This window comes from Phaenicophaeus curvirostris, chromosome 5 (assembly GCF_032191515.1).
Source record: "Phaenicophaeus curvirostris isolate KB17595 chromosome 5, BPBGC_Pcur_1.0, whole genome shotgun sequence".
Taxonomy (NCBI): domain Eukaryota; kingdom Metazoa; phylum Chordata; class Aves; order Cuculiformes; family Cuculidae; genus Phaenicophaeus; species Phaenicophaeus curvirostris.
Genome location: NC_091396.1, coordinates 60015776 through 60036278, shown reverse-complemented (window position 1 = coordinate 60036278; position 20503 = coordinate 60015776). Strand labels below are relative to the sequence as shown.

Below are 20503 nucleotides of genomic sequence, written 5' to 3'. Positions count from 1 at the left end.
GGGTTAGAAAATTCACCTGTATCACCTACACGCTGGGTTTCTTGTGACTGCATACATCTCTAGCGTATGCCTCCCACTCTGAAGACCTCCATGCATTTAGAACTTTCCTTTCCACAAATGGGCTGAGGGTTTAATAAATAATGGGCTTAAGAAATGACTCATCTTTTTTTTGACTTTCTGACTTTGATGGTCTGTAGCAAATCATGCTACAGATATTCTTCCTCTTCTGTTCAGCATCTTCTAAATCTGACTTAGCAACTGACAAGCTGATAAAGATGGTATAGACAATCACCCCCAGTTTGCCCTTCCTGATCAAAGGTTTATTACAGTAATCAGGAAAACCATCTCACCAGGCTTCCGTGGCATAAGTTACGTCAAACGCCTTCACAAATAACATAACTTCCTGTTCCTCTTGTTTGTTAGTGATCTTTCTAGCACCAGTATAAATGACTGCAAGTTCTTATTTTTTTTCTCATTCAGTCTTGCTGAGTTGTTGTCTGTATGCAGAGTTGTGCAACACGCACTTTCCAGTGTTGTCTTTAGTGTTGCTGGTCTAACCAGCCACATATGCCCCTCTGTAAAAATATATGGAACTTATACATGATGGTCATTTTCCCCCCATTCCTGCTGTTGCCCTTTTTCCTCAACAACAGGAGAAAACAAACAGCAAACCTAGTTGTCTCACACCCATAAGTTGTTCTGGTTTGCTTTAATTTGTCAGAATGTCAGACATATAAAACTCTCCTGTTTTCTGTTCAGGCTATTATTTCATATCAGCTATAGCTGGATGAAAATGAGAAAGACCTGGATGCCCATAATGAAAGTCGTTATTTTTTGGAGGTTTCAAGATAATTTTTTTTCTGTTCTGTTGATATTCACAGGAACACTGACAAGCAAGACTTAGTCTAAACCACAGTTACAGTAGTAAAAAATAAAACATCGTCTACGACGTCTGGTTCAAGGGAAGGTGCTTGTGAGACAAGCTGTTGTGGTGGGAGTATCTTTCAAGAAGGAGGAAGGGAAGAGAGTGCGAGACAGTAACCGCAAGTGAGTGTGTATTTGAGAAACTGAGAAATATCATGAGCCAGACAGCCTCCAACTTGGGAAGAATGTGGTATGCAACAGGACAGTACAGCGCACAGCAGCACAGTCCCAGCTCCTGGCTCCCAGCTACTGCTCCATAGCCGGGTGGCCAAGTCCATCCAGGACTTGCCCAGGTGGTATGGCCTGGCCGCTGGCTGCAGAGCCTAGAATGGGCTGGAAGAGCATAATGGAAATCCTGAGCCAAAGGAATCCATCTTCTGTGTAAAGGCAGAGGGCTACTGAGGCAAATAGCTGCTACGATCCCCAACCCACAGGGTGGACGCTGCATCAGGTAGTGTGAAGAAGGTTGGATGGAGCCTCCTGAGAGCAGTAAAGAACATCAGGGTGGAGAAGAGTCATTGTTGTGTCAAATTTAGAAAGTCAGGACAAGTCTTTGAAGGTATTACAGTCAGAATAGACACACACACACACAAGAAGGAAGAACAGGCTGGTGCAGGAAGGACAAGGGGTTTTCTATAGTGGTGGAATTTTGGATGGGAAGTCAGAGGAGAGTAATTTGTACTACTGAAGGGCGGGGGATGGTGAAGAAGATGTGGGCAGGAGATTTTACTGTGAGCAAGGTGAGAAAAGCCCCAGAGTTTGGTGATGCTGTAAGCAAAGGCAGAAATGATCAAATCCAACTGCAGGGAGAGACTAAGAAAACGGGAAAGGAAAAGGAGAGAGAATTTGGCATGGAGGTGGAGGAGGGAGTTAGCAAGAATGAGGATTGGTCTAAAAGAAAGGTTTGTTGTCGGAAGAACAGTCTCTGAGCTGATGGTGGGACATACAAGTTTTTACAGGGAGGTCAGACTAACAATACAGATGAAAATATCCCTCTCAGAAGAATGGTTGCTGTGATAGGGAACATGGACAAATTTGCTAGGGAAGGAACTGGCAAATAGTGATTATGCTTTCACTGGCAAGACCTCCAGAGATGACTTGTGGGACAAGCATCAAGTAACTAAAGCCTGGCTCCTAAAACCTCCTCCCTAAAGGGCTGAAGGTTCACCACAGAGGATTCGGATGGAGGCAGCTGTGCTCGCTACCAGGCTTGTTAGCTTCTTGTTGGAGATGAAAGCAGTAAGGAGAAGCTCAGGAGTAGAGAGTGGGCAGATGAGCAGCCAATACAGTTGTTCTGAGGTGAAGCATGAAGTCGAGAGTTTTCTGAAATGACAGCTGGCTTTTAGAGAGCAACTGCCCCAAATGGGATAAGCGACTGGAGAGCTACTCTAGGGATTTAAGGAGAACCCAGGATCTCTCCTCCCAGGAGTGAGGGAGGAGGGCATCTAGTGATGGCCGGGAGCATTGCGGGGTTTTCCCTCTGTCCTTCGGGTTTGTGGCACCACGGTGCCTTCCCACTGACTCAAAAAATTTCCTCAGCCTGTGCTGAAAGCCTTCTCCCTGCAGGCACCAAAACTGTTTTCATTTCTGGTTTTCTTTTGGGGGAAGGAATGCAAATGAAGCTTTTTACCTTCTCTCTGACTGGGAAATAGAGTAAGTCACTAGGAAAGCATGTGTCAGAGGGGAACGGGTTGCCTGTCTGTCTGTCCCCAGGCAGGAACTCCTGTCTGGTTGGACAGCCGGCTAGAGGTGCAGAATCGTAACTGCTATGGCCAGGGATGTCACCACCTGGTCACCTCACCAGGGTCACAACTCCAAGTCCAAAAGATGACAGGAGAGATGGTCTGAATGCAGCCCTGCTTTTGACAGGAAAGATCATTTTTACTTCTTAAAAGAAAAAAAAATCCCAACTTTTCTTGTTTGCTGCTCTGCTACTTTACTTCTTTACTCCTTGTGGATAAGCGCTGCAGCCCCTCTCTCAGACTTTGGTGCCTTCTTTACTTGTGGACACATATCTGGTTCTACGTGTCTGAAGGACAGAGCCTGCACTCCCACAGACAGGGGATCACGAATCTGCCTGGGAAGACGCCTGGGAAGACACCTGGGAAGAAGTCTCACAATGGGTCAGGAGCAGCTCAACAGAGCTACCTGCTGCTGATACCAAGTTGCCTTTAGTTTCCTACTTGGCTATTTATTGAAGAGACCTTGCAGCAGTGTTGAGGAGCCCATGCACATTCTTGGTGTGTGAGCACTTAGATGCCCTCATTTGCATTTTGCCTGTGTTGTGTTAGGCTGGCTGCCTCGATAAATATCCTCAAACACTTGCTGCCTGTGCAGAGATCTTGTTCTTGCATAACTGATGGGAACTTGCCCACTTTTGTGCAGGGAACTCAAAGGTGGCACGGAAAAGCTGTCACAATTTAGTGATCTGAAGGAAAGGTTTCAAAACTGAGGAGGTCAGGGATATATTTTTTTTTTCCCTGGGTCACTCATTGTAAAACTATCTGAGTTACTCCAGGGTAGAGAAAATTTTGAAAGAGTTTAAGAGAGGCAAATTCAGACGTGCCTCAGCTGCTCAGGCTGCACATCCAACCTCTTTGGTTGTAGAAGGAATGTAGCTGTTTCCACATTGAAAAAAAAAACCCACATGACTAAGATGTAGTGTGTTTGAATAATAAAGCAACTCAGTTTGGGCCTCATGCAGTGTTAAAAGCAAGACTCAACTTGTAACATGTGGCTTTGAAGCCTCTCGTACCTCAACTGATACATGATTTTGTCTGAACCTCTCAAATCAGGGGAATTCAGGAATGTCCCAGGTTGACTCTACAAATACTGGTCCTGCAGAAAGGATGTCATAATCCGGGTGTAGGGCATGAATCTGTTCTTACTGAAGTGTCAGTCTGTCCCCCTGATCCACTCCCCTACAGCTCTTCTTGACTACAACTGGCTGGATGACCTGGTCTTGGAAACTGCTCAGACTTGGCAGGGAAATTATCTGAGACACTGTTGGTACAATGGGCAAAGCCTTGTGAGCAGTAGTTCACAAAAATGGGACACAGAGAAAGTTTTCACATTCTGGTCTGCCACTTGAGCCAATGATGAGAAAAATGTTGGGACGAGCCCTGCCAGTGTTTAGACTTTGAGGCCATTTATTTTTCTCCCCAGGTGCTTTGAAAATTATGGGTAACACATGGATTTGCTGCTTGGACCACTGACTTTTTTCATTAGTGTTTTGGAGAATACCAAAACAGAGTTGACACAAAAAAGCCCACAATGCTGTGAATGATTCTAGGAGGCCACTTCCAGTTATCATTAAAAGGCTTCGGACAGATGTTCAATATCCATGAAGAACAGTATCTTTATCTGTGTGATTGACATTGGTCATATTAAATACATGGACTGGTGGGGACTCCATTTCCAAAACTGGACAAACTTAAAATCACAGCCGTGCATCATCTTCCCATGGTTTGTCTTAGGATTTTCTGTACAGAGCTGGTAGGCGCTCTCGTCCCACCTAAGATTTTACAGAGACTGTTTTTCAAAACTACCACCACCACCACAAATACCACCAAAATGAACCAAATTAAAAAATAAAGATTCCTACATCCCAAAGCAAATAAATTATGCAAGACATTTCCTGGGTATAAAATCTCTGGAGCAGTGACATTAGGAGGCTGTGGAGCAGCTATTTTGCAGTGTCATGAAAATTTCATGCTCATTTGGCAAGGAAGTTGGTGAATAAGGCAAATGATCTCTTGTGCCATCTCCCTGACCTGGATACAAGCATGTGCTGTTTCAGATTACCACTGTGGGTGTACATCACAGAGAGAGACCCCAAGAGAGAGACCAGACCAGAGAGAGACCCTTCGACATCCAAGGAGACTGAGTTTCAGATGTGCAACACACTTACGGTTAGATTTGAGCCCTGGTGCCCCTATAATATATCAATCTTACAGATGGATTCTTGGTTTCTAAATGTGAAGGTTCAAGTCGTGCATGGACCAACCACCTGAGAGTAACTGTTGCTCTGCTGGGACTCACCCCTTTTGCTGCTGACCACTCCAGCAGCACCGTCCCATGACTGCATGTTTCACCTGGTCTGCAAAGTGTGGCACGAGGTGGCTGAGTGGAAACAGCAAATGTGTTAACTAGTCACTAAAGTATAAAAAACAAAGCCGAGAGTGGGGAAAATGAAGGAAAGGAAAGAAAAACCATGTCAGTAAATGCAGTGGGTGGGTTTAGCCACGGCAGAAACAAGTCATACAAAATAAGAACTTGGACTTCAAAATTGCTTACAATTTTGTCACACCAAGTTGGCTGTATTCGGCTGCTTTATTTGCTGCAGTCCTGCCTGTGCTCCTGACTGCTGCACTTCCACGCTCTCCTGAAAGGCATCAGGACCAGTTCATTCACCTCGCAAATCTCTTCTGCCAACCCAAGGATGCTCCAGCCTGGAGCTGAAGGACTTGTACCAGCTTTCACCAGATGATGTCACGCTACTCCCGCAGATGCTCTGCAGCCACCACTTCATCTCTCAGCCACAAACACTGCAGAGGAGGATGCCTTTCATCGTGCTGCAGTAATGCTTTGTCAAGCTCTCCTTTTTGTACCAATCATGCGGTACAGAGGGTGCCATTAAGGCTTTAAAATTTAATGAGCTCTAATAAAATCTCTCCTTGTGATAGACAACCTAAGCAAAGGCTATGCTGGAGGAAGGCTGCACGCCTTTACATATTTCTCCCCTCTTTGTTTTAGCTATATTTTCCTGATCGCTTTCATAGCATTTCCTCAGCTTTTAATGTGGAGTTATTGCAGATTGACTCCACAAAGGTAGGTGGGTATCTAATTGCCACTTTAAGTCTGACTCTAACACAGGAGCATCTGCCGCACTGAGCTGTAGCGTTTATATTTCTGACATGCTGATTTATGCAAACCTGCCTAAATCCTGGCTCGGCTGAAATGATCACACCTAAATCCTGTGTGATGACCTCCCAGCTCATCGAAACAAATAGGAAGTCTGTCCTCTCTCCCAATTTGACAGAGATTTCGTCCTCTAAGTTTACAGGGCACAAGAAGGTCTATAAATGGCTATATCCCATAAGCTTTCTCAGTGCATCAGTAATCTGCACTGAAAACAGACGCTGCTGTTTTAAGCCCTCTCCTGGGGTGTTGGAAACCTAGACTGAACCTCTATCTCCTGTGGTTTATGCAGAGCCTCCCACATCCTGAAAAAGTGCTGTGAGCATTCAACTGATAGATCTTCTAGGGTCTGGGCTCAAAGTCTCTTGCTGGAGTTGTTTCCTTTTGCATAAATAATTAAACATTTGCTGGACCAGAGAGAAGAAGTGGAAGATGGACTATGCAGCCCCAGAGTCAGGACAGTCATATATGTGATGTGGGAAAGTGAGGTTATAGGTTCCTGCTCCAGTGAACAGCTAACTAGCAGCACAAACGGGACCAGCTCCAACAGGAGAGGCTGAGACCTCTGTTCTCAAGACCATCCATGGCCTCCTTGTTTGGATATTTTCCCAAAGCAGAGGAGAAAGAACATCAAGGACCACCTGCAAAATCTGCAAGCATCTTAACTGCTGATGTAAGAGCTGAAATGCCTCTGTGAGAAGAACCCCAACTACCTCACATAAAAGCTGAAACATGGGCTGGGTCAGAAGGGTCCAGCTGGCTCCATGCCTGTCTCCAGCCTTGGCTGAAGGCACATGCTGGTGAAAGAGCAGAACCACAGGGTAAATCTTTGATACCTGCCAAGGACCAACACTGGGCCACTATCAGTGCTGACTTTCCCAAGTGGATATAAACACTTTGTCACCTCTCCTGGGTTCCTTCTGGGTAATTCTTGTGCCTTACCCACTTATTTCTTATGCCCTTATGGCCACTCATTTTTCTTACACTCTGTGGCAAAGGGCTGGACACCAAAATCTCAGCCCTGGGGTGGCTGTGTGGCTTTGGAGTTGAGCATGGTCATGTCTGCAGGTTTACTTCTGTGCAGCACTGAGCACTGTGAATGTTTGAAGCCCACAGGCACAACCATAACACAGACCCGAGTGCTGGTTCTGTGTTTCACCTCTGTAAGTGATACCAGTCTCTATTGTTTTTGACCTGATGATTTTCTTTAATGACCTAGTTGTGCCAGAGCACGTGGGATGAATTTTTTAGTCTCAGATTGGGTTTGCTTATTTTGCAAAAGGAAAGGGTAAAAGAAAAAGCATTTCTTTTTAGAAAAGCTCTCAATATTTAATAGTCAATTTCCATGCACTGTAAAAGGATCTCTTAATTCCCTGGCCTGTTGCACAAATTTTAAAGTGGATACAGGGTGTGGAAAGAGAGTCAGTATCTTTTATAAGTCTCTCTGGTGTATTTGGACAAAAAGGCCGGTGTCCAGCTAGCACTGACTGGTCTGAAACAGAAAACTCCAAGCTAAGTTAAGGAGTTTCTATTTCAAACCTGAAAAAAGTGGAAGCTTCTGAGTTTGTCCAGATCAGTAGTTGAGCTAACGAAAAATATTCCTCCAAAGGGTAACCTTAGATCACCTCAGCTGGTAGTGAGACTGAAGTGAGTGGAGTTGCAGAGGTGTTAAAACTTAGTAGTACAGAGAAGATCCAGGCTCTCCTGTAGGTGCCTCATTAGGAAGGTTTTTAAACGCCTTTAAACATGTTTGCAGTTCCTTTGACTTCAAGTCAGGCTCCATTCTTAATACATTAAAAAGTAGAATGACAATTTTTGACGCCCTGAAGACTTCAGGGAGAAATCTTTTGACCTCCTTGTGTCTCAATCCATCCAGAACGTGAGAGTGAAAAATAAACAGCACCTCATTAAAAAAGAAATAGATAGTGTGACTGACCTGAGATTGCCTTAGTAAATAAATTACAAAGCCATAAAACTGCTTGAGGAGCTGCTTTGTCCCTTTGAAACAACACCCACTTCAGATACTCTCTAAACATTTCATGCTGGGGGACAGGGAGATGTGATCATTATCTATCTGTCAAGCCTCCACACAGTCTGACCTAAGGAGAAAGTACGAACCGGTGATGAGAGGTCCCAGTAAACACCAAAGGAGAATTATTTACCCATAAGCTTTCCCAGCTGTTCTTGCCACAAAAAAGCATCCCAAGCCCAAATTTTTATCTGTGTCCTTCTGCATAGCCAAAGGGCTCACTATTGAGCCAAACATCGTGGTTCAGGTACTCTGGGCATTTAGACGCTGTTGCTCTTAATACTGCTTGCTGGGATGCCCCGTATTTCCTTGGTAAATAGAAGGGTTTGTGAGGCCCAGCATGATTAAGGAGCAGAACAGTCAAGGACTGCTAAGAGTAGTGTCAGAGGGGTGATCTGGGAATTTGAAGATTAAAATAAAAAGCCAAACAAGCAAAATCTGGTGCTGAGACGAGTCGATTTAAACACTGACATGACAGATTTGATCTGAAGGAAAGTCAGTGCCTCTATTTTGGCATCAAATCTGAATGCAGACTGGCAAAGTCCCATGGCTGCCAGAGCAAAATGTATCTCTACAAATGCATTTGTAGAGAGTTACAGGGAAAGGTGAAGGTATGTCTAGTATAAACAAGAAACAACCTGGCTCTTGAAAAAAAGTGAATGGGAAAACCCTTCTATGTACTGAGCAAAGCTCAGATTTCACCAGAGGCTTTTGCAGATTTACACTGTCCCCTTGGTCTTTTTGTCTGTACTTAGTTCCACAGCACATCCTTGTAAGGGACCTGCCTCACACTGGTATCATTTTGTAGAAGATATCAGATGGTGATTGATACAAACATTCAAAGTGGGGAAAGGCTCCATATGTCGAGTGGCCAGATGAAGTATGATCCTGCACCACCACACTGCTTCAGAAACAACCCAAATGCAGAGCATCCCATCAGACGTGGTGAACCTTCAACCCCTTGTCCAGTGCTGCATGGATTACCTGCTCATGGTCTGAAACTTTCTTCCTGCCTATTCTCTCACCCTTCAATAGCCTCTGTCTTTGGGAATGCAACCTGCCGTAGGTCACATGAAAAGCTTACTATGGCCTAGACATTGCAAGGTGCATGAACAACTGCCCCATGTTGAGTCCCATAGACAGGATGGATGCTAATAGGATATTTCCTCCTGCATGTAAACAGAAACATTCCCAGCTGGTGACAGTCCTGTCTAAGAGAAAGCGCAAACTTGCTTTTCAGTATTTGTACAACCACTGCTTAACTAAAACGGAACTGTTGAGGAAAGATAGTTTCTTGGCATGGCCTTTCTACATTGCCTTTAAATACTTGTTTAATTAAAAAGAAGCAAGGAAAAATAAACCCAAACCACAATATCAGAACTTAATTGCTGTGTTCAGTCTGCTGCTAGCCCAGCACAGCCAACTGCTATAGCACATGACTGCAAGAGATCTGTAAGTGATTCAGGTCACTTATTATCCAGGACTGCAAGGCTTTGGTACAGTGAGTGGAGAAAAACAACTGTGGCACTCACATTTGGTACCTAAATGCCCTTTGTCTCTATAAGGTTTGTGATTTTGTGTGTCTTGTCAGCTCCTCTCCCTTCTGCTTAGTTGTGTGAAAAGCTCCCTCACCACTAGATGTTGTAAGATGTGAATGGAGTTTTGTCTTCAATTTTAGACAACTAAGCAGTTGTATCATGCCTCTGAATGAAATGGGTTTGAGCTGCATTTGAAAAGCAGCTAAGTGGTAATCTCTCCTAGGTAGTATTGTTTGAGGGGAATCACATTCATTATTTAATTTTACTATTGATGTTGTTGGTGATTTATTGAGAGAAGTGCAGCAAAATTGTAGCAGGCCACGCAGAGAGGGTCAGTTCTATTCAGATGACATAAATATGCTATCCCATGCAGTGTAGCAAAAGGAGCTGTTTGCTCAGGATGAGCTAAAGCATTTTGCTGGCCTCCTGTCATGGCAACACATCCTGGGCCAGACCCTGTGGGCTTTTGCTCAGCAGGGTTTCTTGATGCTATCAGCAGTGGCAACATACCTGCAAAGGTCTTAGAGATCCAAACCTCCTTGACTAAGCCGCCTCAGGAGCCCTTGGTGTTACCCTACCACACGCTGCTTTCCAGCTAGGGCTTTTTGAGCAATCCGGATGACTTTACAGGCAGATTTCCTCAGGCTTATACATGCTGAGCAGTATTTACCTAATGGGACATCTTGGGTAGTAAGAGGCTATTCAGTGCACGTAGGGACTTGGGACTGGCTGTGACTTGGAAGCAGTTAAGATCTGTAAACTCCAGTGAGATCATTAATGCATTCAATGTGGTTAAAATCAATGGGCTGTGCTAATTTATCTCAGCTGAAGCCCTCAGTGTCTGCATTTCACATGGCTTTTGAGTTCTTCCTTTAAACTCTATTTTTTCTAATATTTAATTGCAAACAAACTAACTGATGGATCAGTTAAATAAAAATCAACTGTAAATGGTCAACGATTTAAACTGTCCTATCTCTATTACTCCCATGCAGATCTTTTAGGCCAGTTATTTGCATATGTTAAAATATAATTTGAGTTGTTCATCACATAGAAGTAAGTAGCTGGGGTTTTTTGGGTTTTTTTTTTTTTTTTTTATATAAGAGATGTAACTTCAGGGCGCTATTAAGTTCTAATTAAAAATCAGTGAAAAGAACCCTTCTCTTAGTGTTTGCGCCTGAAGCAACACTTCAACTATGGTATCAAAAGCTCAGTTCATTACTTCTTAATTAATTTTGCCTTGAGTAACTCTAAGTTCTCAGAGGACCTGTTGGATTTTCAGAGCATTGTCTACATAGCGTTAGCTTGTACACAGCAGCCACAGCCAAATGACATTCAGATCAGAAATTCTTACCCATGTAATCCAATTTGATACAATGGCTGCAGCCAGCCAGCTTTCAGGAATCCGAAAGACCCCTGAAGCATATAACAGAGAGGATATCCTGCCTAGAGTTACTGATCTTCTAGGTATTTTCCTACCTCCCTATTCCCCCTGTGCATATTTTGATGTCAATAAGGTCAGTATATAGGTTGTTTGGGTTGGTTTTTTTTTAAGTGAAGAAGATCATGATGAATAAGAAACTAGACTTGTTCCTGACCCCCAGGAAATCTTGTTTCCAAGCCCGTGAGTTGGCCAAGACTGTTTCTGCCCTGCCAGCCTCCTGAAGATGTGCACGTTCATTTTCAAGATAAGAATCCTGCAATTATGGCAATTGTGATCTCCCACTGTAAATGATTCATTTCCTCTCTTGGCCCGGCTGTGCGTACACGTGTCTGAGGGTGGTGAGCTCGGGGCTGACCACTGCCCTGAGACAAAGAAAGGAAAAGACGAGAAAGGGGTGGAGGATAATGATCTACCCAGTCTCCTGGGGAACATTTTCCACTGGTCTAGGGCATTTTCACCTGAACAGTTCTTGTGATGAACAGAGTTTAAAGAGGCCCAGGGTAGCTTGAACATCCGAGCTCTCACCAAACTCTACAAGACAGGTTTGACACGAGAATATGAACAGAACTTTCAAATATCCCTATGAGATGCACTGAGACATTATCTTTAGGTGCTGTCATCTGTAGCCAGGAGAGACCTGGATGGCAGAAACTTTGTATTAAGCCTAGTTTGCACAAGCAGACCTTGTACCTATCAAAGTCAATAGTTCAACTCTTCCTTCAGGTATATCCAAGTCTTCTTGCTGCAATGCACAGAGTTAGATGGATGTGGCTGAGGGACCTGAGTATAAAAAAAAAAGTAGAAATGGGGAATGGGAAAGGCTTAAAATGGGGTTTTGAGACAATATTATATTTGGAATTTCATCTTGGAAAAAGAGCACAGAGAAAGGTAGAAAAAATAAACATACAAGGACAAGAAACCTTGATGAGTATTTGGGGCAAAGCATTTTGGACCCTGGGAAAAACTCGCTCCTTTCCCCATGATATCCTCTCCTTTACTTCAGCAACATTTTAGGTAATGCTCACCTCTCCTTTTCTCAGATGCAGATTTGGGGGCAGAACAGTGGCTGGATATTTTGCTCCTCCTCCTCTCTGATAGGGTTGCTGACGGAGCTGATCAAGAAAGGAGACTGGGTATCTTAAGGAGGAGCAGATAGGAATTATCTGCTTGGGTCTGTCTTCTTGGATCTGGTCCACACTCGAACCAGCAGAAGCAGATCTCAGAGCTGAGGTCTTGAGCCACATGTCTACCCCTTCATTGTTCTCAGAGACCCACTTAACAGCAGATCATAGAATCATAGAATCATAGAATAACCAGGTTGGAAGAGAATCACCGGATGATCGAGTCCAACCATTCCTATCAAACACTAAACCATGCCCCTTAGTACCTCGTCCACCCATGCCTTAAACACTTCCAGGGAAGGTGACTCAACCACCTCCCTGGGCAGCCTCTGCCAGTGCCCAATGACCCCCTCTGTGAAAATTTTTTTCCTAATGTCCAGCCTAAACCTCCCCTGGCGGAGCCTGAGGCCATTTCCTCCCATCCTCTCCTCTCTTCTAAATGTTGAAGTGAGGAACTTAGCTTTGCTTAACAGATTTTAATTCCAGAGTGGAGAAAAAGACATCTGACATAAAGTTTAGGGTAGTACCAGAACAACAATCAAAGTAAACTGCATGGTCGTATTTTCATCTTCAGATTACAGCATTATAAGCTTCCTGGTACCAGCTTGCCTCTCATATTTTATTTTTTCTTCTCCAATTCCTTTTTGTTTGTGAAACAAGTGTGAAACACACATGTATGTGTATGTATATGCTTCAGCATCCTTTTCTGAAAACCAGACTTTGTGAAGGGTTTGAAAAGCAAAAGTATCTTTCAAATTGCAGGAAAAGTGCAAAAACTTTTAAGAGCTGAAAGCATGGTTTCTCTGCATGTTTGTTTCTGCGTATATCTCAAAAGGAATTGGTCACTTCTAAATCTTCTGCTGAAGAAAACTCTCCTGTTGCAAGTCAAAGTGGAGACCAAACTCTTCATTTAAGCAAAACTATCAGTTCTGAGAGTACCCTATGAGCGTCTGAATACTGAGAAGGTGGCACATGTTAGATGTTAGTCACTGGTGATTGGATAGCTCAGCTGGTCTCATTTACATGTCATAGAGGTCAGGAAAGGTTGAAAATCAGTCCCATGTTTGGTCTATGTGGTGTAGGATTTCATCCTCCTGCTGTGTTATACAGCATCAACACTCAACACCATGTAGCTACCAGTTAATAGAAGGCTGTGGGCCTTAGATAGTAGAGGGCAATGGAGAAGGAGGATTGAATTCTTACCTGAGAGGTAGGAACAAAGCTGGCCTGGCTTTTCATGAAGGAAAAAACACAGCACAAGACTGTGCTGAGGCCATAGTGATATAGAGATGGCAAACTGTGGAGGAAGCATGGAGTTCCTTGCCTACTCCACATAGTAGAATGTAATGACTTTTCCTCATGTGCTCTGGGATCTCACAGCTACTAATAATAAGTGCATAGAGCAGGCTAGGGTAGAGTGTGAAGAGCTCATGAGCTGTGTAGCAAATGAACCTGAGTGAGCACTGTGGGAGGGGAACCTGCCTTACACTAGCTATGCATGAAAAGGATGACTTACTGCCTTCCCAGACCATTTGCCCTCTGCACTGAGCACTTATGAAAGGGGAAATGTTCTCTTCTCAAGGAGATGTGGGAGATGTTAGCCAAAATTTTGGATGGGAAGGTGAGCAAGGCTGCAGACTAGTTTTAGCAGGAATCCCCTATATATTTGAATCAGGCTCAGAGCCCTGCCCAACCTGGCCTTGAATGTTTCCAGGGACAGGGCTTCCACCACCTCTCTGGGCAACTCGTGCCAGTGTTTCATCACCTGCATTGTAAAAAATGTCTTCCTCATATCTAGTCTAAATCTATCCTCTTTTAGTTTAAAACCATCACCCCTTGTCCCATTGGAACAAGTCCTGCTAACAAGTTTTTCCCCACCTTTCTTGTATGCCCCCTTTAAATAATGAAAGACTGCAACAAGGTCTCCCTGGAGCCTTCTCTTTTCCAGGCTGAACAACTCCAACTCTTTCAGCCTTTCTTCATGAGAGTTGTTCCAGCCTTCTGATAATTTTTGTGGTTCTCCTCTGGACCCTCTGACTGCCATGACAGCAGCCTTCTCGTCTGTTTTTATCAGTTTGCCAGTCTGGGTAATCAGGGGGATTATGCTTTCTTTGACCTTCCTTTTCTGGCTGACATACCTATAGAAGCCCTTCTTTTAAGTCTTTGCATCCCTTTCCAAATTCAGCTCCAGCTGCATCTTGGACTTCCTGACCCCATCCCTACACAACTGGGCAGCGTCCCTATACTCTTCCCTACCCTCCTGTCCCCGATTCCCCGATGTGCTGGCATCATTCCAGCCTGTACCTGCTCACATCTGGACAGAAATCTATGAAAGAGACTGAGACCAGCTGCAGAGCTGAGAGGGCAAGTGGACCTTCTCCCTCACCTCCCGCTCCCCTTCCACTCCCTCTCCTTCTCTCACCTCCCTGCCACCCCTTCCATCAGCTGGCAACAGGCAGAACATAGTCCTTGGAGTACGTGCCTCTGACCACCCTGCCTGCAAGCTGTTTCAATGCCGAGCACTTGGTGCTCCAGGATTACCGAGAATAAGTTTCTGAGGAATTCATTTGTCATTACTTGCTAAATAAATGGAGGCTGATAAGAATCTGCATTCTGCTTCCATAAAAACCTATATATGCTGTATCTGGTGTCTAAGTAGTTTCTCACAAGAACGCACAAGTCACTCATTCTTCTCCATAAAAGCCGGAAAAGACTGCCTGGATCAGCTGTTGTAGTTACTGCTTGGGAGGGAGGCCTCTGCGCTTTCATTATCAGCACTCGCCATGAAGGGTTGGACAGGGAGGGCTCAGTAGCATGGCAGGAAAAGGTTTTCATATCTGGAAATAATCTTGCAGAAGTCTCTCCTAGGGCTGAAATTCTTGGCAGGAGCCTTTCATCCAAAACCCCTGAGACAGCAAGGCAAAGGACTTTGGTAAAGCCTGGCAAGTTTTACATATTTCTGAAAAGCAATTATTTTTTTTAAACTTTTATGGCAGGAACCATAAAAGTAATACATCCACTCTCTTTTTATCCAGGATAAAAAGATATCCAGGATGCCACTTGTGAATATGATCATAAGATAGATGTAAAGCATCATATTCATAAGTGGCGTCCTGGATATTTTTTATAGGGATTGGTCTGACTCACATCTCCAGAGCACCTGAAGACAGAATCTTTAGATGCCTATTTGCTGCTGAAGTCAGTGTGATTTGGTTAGCTACTTAAACAGCTTTTCAAACCAAGCCTCTGCTGCCTTACATGTGTCCTCATAAAATCTCCATGAAGCAGGATGATATTTCAGGGGCTGAGGTACAGGGACAGGGTAACCAACAGTCACGTTTTCTGAAGAGCCTGGGATAAATCGCAGCAGTTTGAAACCCCTACCCTTGCAATGTGTCCAAAATGGGAGAGCGTCTGCGAGTAACACTTACGTCCCCATCCTCCAAACGTGGACTTCACAGGGCTGAGCAGGCATCCACTAGAGCTCATCAGCTCCAGTAGTCTTTCAGTTTTCTATTATTACATATACTTTTTCCATTATAGAAGCATCAGGCGCTGGGGAGGGTGGGGTGGGGAAGACTTTTGTGCTTCAAATAGGTCTTCACAAAAGGGCTAAAAAAAATTCCCACCGAACACCCAAGATAACATTGTGGTCCATAATATTAGTAGTGCACACAAAATGGAAAAAATTCTTGTTGTGAAACTCTCAGGTTGCTGTTTTGCTTGCTCCTTATTAAGAGTTAATAAACAATATTGTTTGGGTTAATTTTGTCATGCGTACTGTGAGTTGCTAAGTAACGTGGCTCCACTCTGCCTGAAGTCTGGGTAGTGAGACAACTGAGAGAGGCACTAAAGTGCTATAAAATAAATGGGATGGATCACTTTGTAGTGTACCAGACTCTGGCTTAGCATTTAAAGCATGGGATTATTTTTTTCCTTTCTTTGTTTTAGGTGGAAAAATAAGAGAAAGATACAGAATCCACCTGACATACAAAGGGCCAAGTGTAGTGTGTGCTTTTGGTGGATGAGATGATGCCCGCAGATCCCTGCTCATTGCTGAAATCATTGTCAGGCTGGAGGTGATGTGCAGTGGAAGGGCAGACACCAGAGGGACAGTGAGGACAGTGAGGAAACTGTCTTAGTCGTCCCAAGACCTGGGAGGAATGTGCCCAAGATTTTTAATCAGCAATAGGTAGAGGGCTTGATGTCTCTGGAAGGACCAACATGGTGGCCCATCACAGCAAGGAAGGCACACAACTTGTTGTGTATATCTGTGGTGCTATGGGGGCTACAGCCCTGCTAGATTTCCCTGCTGCTTTCCAAAGAAAAGCCTCCCTCAGATGGCTTTTAGTTCCTAGCAGGCCAGGTTGGATACGATTTCAGGAACAGGGATGGAAGAAGGGCTGTATTAAATGATGACAACATGAGATGCTCAGAGCAGAAACCTGTCTGTCTCTGAGGGATGAAGGAAATGGATGGAGATGTCCAGCTTTCAGACGAATGGACTTACCTTTAAAATGGTGACTGTCACTGTCGCCTCACCACAAGAAGGATGTTGAGGCTCTGGAGCGAGTCCAGAGAAGAGCAACAAAGCTGGTGAAGGGGCCGGAGAACAGGCCTTATGAGGAACGGCTGAGAGAGCTGGGGTTGTTTAGCTTGGAGAACAGGAGGCTGAGGGGAGACCTCATTGCTCTCTATAACCACCTGAAAGGAGCTTGTGGAGAGGAGGGTGCTGGCCTCTTCTCCCAAGTGACAGGGGACAGGACAAGAGGGAATGGCCTCAAGCTCCGCCAGGGGAGATTTAGGCTGGACATTAGGAAAAAATTTTTCACAGAGGGGGTCATTGGGCCCTGGAACAGGCTGCCCAGGGAGGTGGTTGATTCACCTTCCCTGGAGGTGTTTAAGGCATGGGTAGATGAGGTGCTGAGGGGCATGGTTTAGTGTTTGATAGGAATGGTTGGACTCAATGATTCGGTGATTCTCTTCCAACTTGGTTATTCTATGATTCTATGATTCTATGAATGCAAACTGAGAAATATTTTCTGCAGACAAGTACAAAAAGGGGTACTGTGTGTAAGGTCTAACTTCATACTGAAAGCAACTAGCAGAGAACAAGACACTATCTTAACAACAATAGAGATGGAGCATTTTGCTAGGCTGGGAATTAACAGGGAACACTCTGAAAGGATTTTATCAGGTCTCTTTTTGTATAGTTCGCAGGCATTGTTCAGTTTTTGAAGAAATCCTAATCTGGGTATGAGGATTTCAGTCTTCCGAAGGGTTGTTAGCAACAACATGGTTTGCCTCAGTCTCTTCCTAGGAGAAAAGTGGCATTAATGTTTGGGCTGAGGATTGTAAAGGAAGAATCACATACATGTTGCTTAGGATCCTTTCTGTTCAAGGACTGGAGATGCAGTATGAATAAAGCAAATTATTCTAGAAAAGTCTTATATTTCTCTATTTGTACAGTGTGACACAAGCTTTCAGGGTAGGATGCTGTAGCTTTCAGAATTAATATTTTGGTGCAAAGACTAATGCTTTAAGGATAGAATTTTAAAAATATGATACTTTCCCTTAAATTCAGTGACTTTAAGTAGCATCAATTATGCTTAAAATCAAGCAATGTTTAGGAGACAGGGGAGAGAAACAAAATCTGGGAATACCAAAGGCAGGCGCCAGCAGAATGTGAGTAGTCTGAGTTTAAAAATTTCAGAGATTCTCAGATTCTCAGGGATAAACTAATACTCGTCAATACAAAAAAACCCACCGTAAAACTCCAAAACTTTCTGGTTTTTTTGATGCAGTGTGGATGGGAGCTGCCAGGTCTGGCAATCAAATGATCTCTTCCAGGACACAGCTAAAGCTATTTCCTTCCAGTAGCTGGGCAGACATCATCCACATGCCTGCAGACAAGACAAGAGAGAGCTCCTAGCACCATCTGGGATTACGGTTAAAAGCACCAGGTCGGCAGTTCCCAAGATCCTACCATGATCCTACTGAGAATGCTTTAAAGAATACATAGAATTCATTTATGGCTTCTGGAAGCAGAAGTTGGGCAGGATGCATATCGTACAGCTTACGTGTAGAATGCATATAGATCATGCTTATGCAGTCTATTTTATTTTGCCTGCAGTGTCTGACATCGTTCTGGCTGACAATGAATCATACAGATCCAAACAGTTCAGTGTGCCACAGACTTAAACATGTAAGTGCTGTTTCCTATTGTCCCCACTCCAAGGGGTTGGTGGAACATCATGTTAAAATAATAGGGCTGCTATTAATAAAGCCAGCGGTGCCTGTATTCAGCGCTGCTGCATGACAAAACACATCCGTGAAGTTCTCATCTACTGACACAGACAGCTAAACCCAGCCATGCTGGAGCTGGTAACATGCTTCTCAGTCTCACAAGGGGCCCTGTAGAAATACTGAGATGATTAGGACAAGACAGAACAATACAAATAATGAAAACCAGGAACTGACACTGCTTCTTAGAACTGCTGTTGTGTGCATTTCTGTTGGTTAAATCACTGGCACTGTCTCAACTGGTTGCCCTGTTTGTATGGTTTGCGATGCCAAGTGGATGCCTGCTCCAGGGAATAAGTAGATTTCTTCAGATCTCTAGAAGAGTGGAGATGGGGACACCTATGTTAAACAGGAGTGTCTTGGGAAAGTAGCTGCCACAGTGGGTTGAGACAGTGGAGTGTCAGGGCATTGACAACAGACCTGCCAACTCCCAACAGCAGGAGGAAGTGTGATTGACAAAAGACAGTGCAGCCAAAGGATTATTTGCAGGCTGTTTGTCGGCTGAAGGTGTCAGGTGGATTACAGATACTTGTGACTGCACATTGTATGAGTATTTTAAAATTAATGTATTCTGACTTGGAAGGGAAGGTTTGGTACCATGGACTGCAAGGCTGAGGTTCCCCAGACAGACTGTAGATAAGTGAATGATAAGCACTTGCTGGACCAGCCAGCAGGAAAAAAAAAAAGGGCCTCAGTGACAACCTGAAGTCCAGATTCATTTCAACTGTAAGAACTGAAGTGCCTAAACAATACCACTTCCTCCAAAGAGAGGTGTTGGGAGACACCGAATCCCCACCTGAGTTGTGCACTGGGCACATCTGTCTCCTGGGTTACCTATTGATGCTTGGCATTGTGAGCAATGAATCCAGGACTGAGCAGCACCTGAGCCCACAACAGGAAGGTTCCTCCACTCCTCATGGAACGTGGTACCTCTCCTGGCCACTGTCTTCTACCACTTTTCTACCCATCTTGACTTTCACTGCATCCTAACCTTGCTCTTTCTTGGAACTCCTTGCTACCCAATCTCCTCCGAAAAATGCTGACTCGGGAGTGCTAGCACCAAGCCTTTGAAACTCTTGACATTTTAAAATTAGCTTTTCTTTCCAAATCCATCAGAGAAAGTCAGTAGTTGCCATATGCCTCTGATTATTTGCTTCCCAAGAAAGATAAGCAACCTGCTGGCACTGCTGGTCTCTTTCTCCACCCTGTCCTTATCTTTTCTTCCCACTGCAGGTGATCCCTCTTGTCTGGTGAAGACAGATCACACAGGCACAAGCCCATTTAAATTAGGGATCAAATGATACTTCGACAAGTAGGCCTGTCAAGGGTTCTTCTGAGACCACCTGAATTTCAGTTCATTGTGAGCGAAGTTTCTTTCTGAGCAAAAAAGAGCGAACTGAATGGGGCTATGCTCTGTAACATGGCACTGAGGTTGATATGGCAACAAAGGTTCTAAAAATGATGAAACACAAATGATATTCTCCTGCTATATAAATAGCTGCATCAAGTTGTTATGGAAACTGTCAAGTAAACTGGGTTAAGAAGGGCTACTTTTTCTGCTCTCTTTTGCCAAGGTTTTCTGAAACAGTTTATACCAGCACAGTATAAGAATGAGGACCTACGATCTCAAATCTTCTGCAAATGAAATTGGATGTCATTACAGTTTCTGTCCTCTTGAGAGGCTGGGACTTTGAACGAAGTGCTATATCTGCTCTGTTCCCATGCTATACCAAGGGAAGTCATGACATAGTCTCAGCAGAATCCTATCCTGAGACCTTGGGCACGGTGTTCTGTGGAGACACTGTTGTGATTCAAAGCAGGGGTAGGAAGATTTTTTTTTTCTGAAGCCCCAGAGCAAATACTTAGGTGGGTGAACACCAGGTGGAACTGCAGTCACAGCTGTGCATACAGTAAAGCACTTTTTGGGCAGACAGGTGGAAGAAACTTCCATCAAGATTAAAAGCGTTGATTCAGTGGGGTTTGAAACCAACATACCATCTGTGAACTAGAGGGGACATCATGTATCCTTTGATGGGAATATAAAAAAGGTGAAAATCAAAGCAAAAATGTTGAATTGCACCTTGGGCACCAAACTTTTGTCTTAAACGCATTCCAAGACTAGATAGACCCAAAACATCCAAATACTCTCTGAAGGATCCTTCTGTTCTTCAGCCGAGGTATCACTTTGACATCTTGATTTCAGCCCCAGTCCCTTTTGTAAGCTACA

The 20503-nt window shown here is 44.1% G+C and overlaps 1 protein-coding gene across 1 annotated transcript in view; it reads right to left on the bottom strand.

The window, feature by feature from the left end:
• The window catches only part of GPR132 (G protein-coupled receptor 132), a 44248-nt gene extending 26470 nt beyond the window's left edge, over positions 1-17778 (bottom strand). The window contains exon 1 of the mRNA XM_069858937.1: positions 17741-17778. The gene's annotated coding sequence lies outside the window, so the exon portion shown is untranslated. The remainder of the gene's footprint in view (positions 1-17740) is intronic.
• Between the last annotated feature and the right edge of the window lie 2725 nt (positions 17779-20503).